We start from the raw sequence: 5,935 nt of genomic DNA, 5'->3' as shown, positions 1-5,935 counted from the left end.
GGCCAATCGCCGCCCCGCCTGACGGCGCCCCGCTCCCGCCCCCGCCCGCCGCGCACGCCCCGCCCCGCCGGCTCTTACGGGCGCGGCGCGGTCCCGGCGGGCCGGGGAAGGCCGGGGGCGGGCGGCGAGCGGCCGGGGGCGGATCGGGTTTCCCAGAAGCGGGCGGGGCTTCCTGCCAAGCATTCCCCGCCCTCCCCCCCTCCTTCCCCTCTCCCCCCCCCTCCCCCCAGCTTCCGCCGGGCGCTGCCGCCGCGCTGCGCATGCGCCTGCGGCCGGAGGGGAGCCGCGAGGGCAGCGGCGCGGAGGCGCCCAGTGCGCAGGCGCGGGGGGGGAGAGGAGGGGGCGGGGCGCGTGCGCCGGGTGACCGTTAAACGGCCGCCGGTCTCCTCACGATCGTTTCTCTCAGCGGTCGCGTTCGGCTTGGCGCTGGGGGGGGTCGCCGAGGGGTCGGTCCCTCGCTCCGCCGCACAAGCAGGGCCGCCTGGCCGGCAGCGCTGCTGGCCGCCTCCCCGGGCCTCGCCTCTGCTCTGGGGTCCCCGCCGCCGCCGCCGCCTCAGAAAGGGAGGTGGGAAGCGGGCCGAAGCGGCGCTGGCCGGGCCGCTGGGTTCGTAGCCTGGCTGCCGCCTGCCGGGGTAGCCTCCTCGCCGTGTTGTCGTGCTGCAGTAAGGGCGCTGGTGTAAAGCTGTAGCGGCTGTACGAGTTTTTCCAAGAAAAGTTAGTAAGTGGGATTTGCCTGTACAGGTGCTAGAGGAATGTATAGGTTTGAAGGAGGAGACCAGAGCTGCTCTAACAGCGTTCTGTCTGTAAGCTGTCTCTTTTGACACGTACAAATTAAACTGCTTTTGGCTCAACAAGCTGAAACTTTCCGTTGACTTTTTTTTTCTTTCCCTGTTCTAAGACTCTGTTACCTTTTACCAGTTAAATGCCAAGAGAAAGGCTGCAAGAAGGGATGTCTTCATTTCATGTCAGAGCTGCATAAAGGCCATGGGAGCTATGAGGATGAGCCTTCATTCCCAGTCACTATGATTGGAAGGGTTTCAGTCCTGCTGTGGAGATAATGTCTTTGAGGAGTGTAAGTTTGTGATAACTGTGATAGGTTTTTTTTCTTTTCTCCCTCATTTACTCTCCAATGCTCCCCAGTAAGTGACAGTTTATTCTTCAGATTCTAATTTGCCCAAGTAGCATTATTCTTAGCTTTAATGCTGAAGGTGGGGGTCAGTTTGGGTAGCTCCTGGTCCTTGCCTCAGAGGGCTGGGGACTGTGGAAAACAAATGATTTCAGAGGTAAGAATTTCATAGCTTTCAAGAAAGGACTCTGATATGCTTGCTTAGTGCCTCTAGATTTGGACTCGCAGTGTGACATACAATATGTTTTGCCCCATGCAGGAGGATGACTCACAGTCGTGGCAGAGTCTGTGTATGATAACCACCGTGATGGTGCTCTGAGCAGTCTTGAGATTTGCAGTAGTAAGATCCCATATCCCTCACCTTCGGTATAGACTGGTTCTGTACAGGTGCCTGTTCTGCTCAGACTCTTCACATTGTTTGGAGACAACTTTTCAGTCCTGAGGGCTCTTTCCTAAGAGAACAGAGCTATATTGTGTTGCAGAATAATCCCCTGTTGCCTGTACAAAAACAGAGTTAAATGAACCTGTAGGTTGCTATCGTATGTGCTGCGTTACAGTCAGTAGGCTAGTCTGTGTGTTACTCCACTACTTTTGGATATGATTCAAGTGGAAATAGAAAATACTGGGAGTGGGGTTGCTGTCATCAGGTCAGCTCTTGCAAGGAGGTAGCCAGTAATTACAGGTTGGTTTTCAGTCGTTCCTGCAGGAACAGAGCTGTGGTCAACTCTGAGTGGGGTGTATGGAGAGAATAGAGCTTTAGGGATGGGTTCACGTTCTGTGTGCTCCTATGCTTAGGCAGCATGTGTTACGGTCACAGAACCTAAGATCCACCCCATCTCTAATGTCCCCTGAGTAAAGAATCATCCTTGCATTTGGGCAGTAGGAAATCCTCAAGTGAGGAAGGAGTTGCAAAGAGTTGTGCTAATGACTGGTCACATCTTTTTCAACCTTTCTTGCTAGCTTGCACTCGCTTAAAGAATGTGGGATGTCTTCTGGTCACAATAAAGAACAATTAGAGAAATTTTTACAAGGCAATGCTTTTCAGAAGTTGAAGTAATTTGACAGCAGTCCTGCCTTTAAAAACCTGAGGAAGTATTTGTTAGGTTATTTTTGCCAGAGTAGTTCAGGTGATCATAATGCTGCATTTAGAGATATTTATGACCTTGACATTTTTATCACAGTGGAAAGAAGATCAAACAAAGCTTCTGACAAAATATAATGGACCTTAATACTCATTTTGTGGGTTTTGAACAAGCCACACTTTCCATTGAAGTTACATTCTGTAACTGTTGTCTGAAGAGAGCAGACAGGAGTTAGACAGGACTGGGAGTTTGAGAAGCACATGTGGGACTTTTTACAAGCCCAGGTTCAGTGCTGGAATCCAGAATACTCTGCTTTTCTTTTGTGGTTAAGTTATGTGAAATGAATCAATGGTCTCAATCAGCTTACCGGCAGAGAAGTTTGTCACTCTTGAAGCTGTGAAGAAAGTCTTGAAAGCACAAACAAAGTGTAAATAATGTAATAATGATTGCTCCAGTAAGCAAGCAGTATTCATGGTGTATAGTAATAGCTCAAAGATGCGAAGAGTCTATTAGTTGGAAATAACAGGAGCACGTAGTGATCTGTCAGAGCACTTCTGACACCTCTCCAGCAGAAAAAGCATGTTTGGAGGAGGGCGAGAACACCGTGTGTCTGACCCACTGGAGCAGAAGCAAGCTGGCTGGTGAAGGTGAGGCTGGGAGACGGGCATGGGCTGCCTAACCTCTGCTCTGCCCCTTTGTAGTTACAGAGGCACGTACAGCCAAGCTCTGGTTTCTATTGTGGCAATAAAACCCACAAGTAGTTCTGAACGTGAGTACAAATGGAGTGAATGCAAATATAACTGTGTTCCTATTTATGTAAATTGCACAGGGTGTATCAGTGACTCGATTTGGAGAGTTAACACAAATAGCTACGTTAATAATTGGTGCAAAATATGCATAGCCCTTCCTTTGGGTGACCCAATAATGTCAAGACCTACCTCTCGGAATGTGTGCAGTGATTATAGTTACAGCTCAGAGAGCACAGTTAGTTTCACACAAAGGCCTTTTGTTCCTGCCTGGCTTGATTATGGTGATCTACTCTGGGACCACTGATCAAAAAAAGCTTTTAACTTGGAGTTTTCGATCTGTTATTCCATGTTTGGCACTGGCTGCATGTGTGTGAGCCAAGAGCAGCATGTTACAAATAGGGAGTTGTAAAGAACTTGAACCAGGCGGGCCTTTGGCAGTGTGAGCTTCAGTCCAGATCTAGAGATGGGGACAGCTCATACCACCTTGGCTGATCTTCAGCCTCATCCCACCAACCGAGCTTCAGCCCCTGTGGCACGTCACCATTTTAACAGAGGAGAATTCTGACCACTGTACCTCCCCCTGCCACCCCTGACTTTATGTGGCTACAGTCTGTGCTCTCTCATTCTTTCTAGAAACCTAGGTCCAGCCCTTGTGCGTGCTGCTGAGCTCGCAGCACAGGAGGTGCCTTGGGTTACTGCTGGCTTTCCCAGAGTCGCTGTTCTTGGTTCCAGGTCTCCCCTTGAAAAGAGGGTCACCTACTTCAGTTTGTGTGGAAGTTTGGTGCCTGGCCATGGGCAGCTACAGTGGATCACCTGTGCGGAGTAACTCGGGAGTTTGGGGCTGCTCAGGCAGCCGGATTGCCGGAAGAACGGCATACCCCAGGAGCTGCACGCCTGTCTGAGGGTGACCCTTATGGGGACCGCAGTATACCTCGTGCATGGGAAGAGCTCCTCCACCAGGGAGTGTGGGTAGCGATGACAAGCAGTGCTCTGTCCTCCGGCAGGGACACGGGATTGATGTGTCAGCTGCAGAAACACTCCTTTTGTGCGGATGGGAGAGACCTGAGCTTTTAAACTCGAGGTAACCTGACTCAGACCCCGCTTGTTTCGTTGTAACATTTGAGCCAACTAGAGCCAGAAAGTGTAAAACGGGGTTCTCAGCTGTTTCATTCTTCAGAACTTAAACGTGAAGCAACTGGTTGAAAACTTCACCATTAAAAAGTTTCACTTCCCAAATAGTGCTGTTCTATAAATACCCTGTGCAGTGGGATATGACATTTACTCCCACACATGAGACACAGCATGCTTTGTAACTTACATACTCCAGGCCTTAACCCTTGAGCTGTCTTTGAGTAAACACAAGGCAAGGAACCCACCTCTTAGGCAGGATAGACTCACGTTGCAGCCTGCGAGCAGGTATGGGTTGCTGTAAACGAGGGTAGAACTGCACCCAAAATTATTGCACTCAGTATGGAAAAACTCACTTCTTCAAGCTCTTTGGGTGTTATGTAGCTAAAGATGTTGCCTTAGGAATAACAGTGCTTTATATGCACTCTTATCAACAGATCTCAGAGCACTTTCCTGCCCAAACCAAAAGAAGTACTTAAGGTAGCTTGCTTTAATTTCTGATTCTGCTACTGATTTATGATCCTTGACAAATTCCTTAGCTCCTTGGTTTCAGTCCCATGTAAAACAGATGATACTGCTTTTCTCTCATTCTTTATGTGTTGTATGTATATAGTAGAAACTCAAACAGTAGGCTCTGTCTTTGTAGGGTGCACTGACTGAAGTGCTCAGGTGCTGATGTTTTATAAATACCCTATATAAATATATAAATATTCTGTCTCTCTCTATATATATCTCAGTGGGAGTAGGTTTGTAATATCCCTTTCTTATTAAGAAAGAGATGAAGACACCTACATTGGTAGATTTAAAAATTAATGGGTCATCTTATCTCATCCTCTTGCATAACATCAAGCAAGCCATGTATCACAGCCAGACTTGAACTTGAGCGAGGTTAGCAAAGCAGTCTAGTGCTGCAGCTGTACCTCCGTGGGATATGGAGCCCAAGATTTTAAAAGCCCTTACTTGTATCATGTTGGCACATGACTGTTTCTCTAGTGTTAAAAGACTATGCAGAAGAGGTCCACAGAAATTAATCCTGACACTGAAATAGGCTGGTTTTGTTATCTCACTGGAGTGGGAGAGATGAAAACAAACAAATTTAGGCCTTTGTAGAATGGGTCTGACTCTGATCTCGGTTACACAATGTTGATGTAATTCCTTTCAACTGAACGGCATATTCATGGCTTGTGTCAGGGAAAAATAAGAAACAGCCTCAATGGCTTTCAGAAGTTTTTCATCAGCTCTTTTGAATACCAAGCAGTTCCAATTAATCGGAGTTTGGCCCCTGCAGGGAATATGCTTCTGTACAGCTTCCTCTTATCTTTGCCAAAATATGATCAAATTGCTTGTCTTTCTGAACAAGTTCTGCTTTTGGCTCTGGTCTATCATCAGGAAACACATGTCAGCATTTCAACAGCTGTGTGTCCTGTTCAGAATGAGCTCTCAGTCTGAGTTGGGTGTGTACGGAGCAGGGCTAGGGATAGCTATCACTTGCTCATTTATGGTTAGGAATATCAAGGAAGTATTGATTTTGCCTCTCTGCTGCGGGGGTCATCTGAGGATTTCAGCACTTCACCAACCAACTTTTGTGAAGCTGAATCTTCATCAGATTCTTCTGCAGAGGCACCAGCACTAGCATATATAAAGAGGAAATGAACTCTGGAATGATAAAGCCAAGATTATTAAAAGCAGCCTCTGATTTTGGGTCTTGGCTGCTCAGTTCAAAGAAATTTGAGCGTTCTTTTTCTTGCAGATTACAGGACTTCTCTTGTAGTGATGACTCCTTTTGGGGAGGTGGCTTAAAGGGTTTTCAAACTCAGGTCCCTAAAAATCACTTTTCTGAGAGTCACAGG

The sequence above is a fragment of the Aquila chrysaetos genome, chromosome 8 (assembly GCF_900496995.4).
Source record: "Aquila chrysaetos chrysaetos chromosome 8, bAquChr1.4, whole genome shotgun sequence".
Lineage (NCBI taxonomy): Eukaryota > Metazoa > Chordata > Aves > Accipitriformes > Accipitridae > Aquila > Aquila chrysaetos.
Note: the sequence above shows the minus strand (reverse complement) of the source record.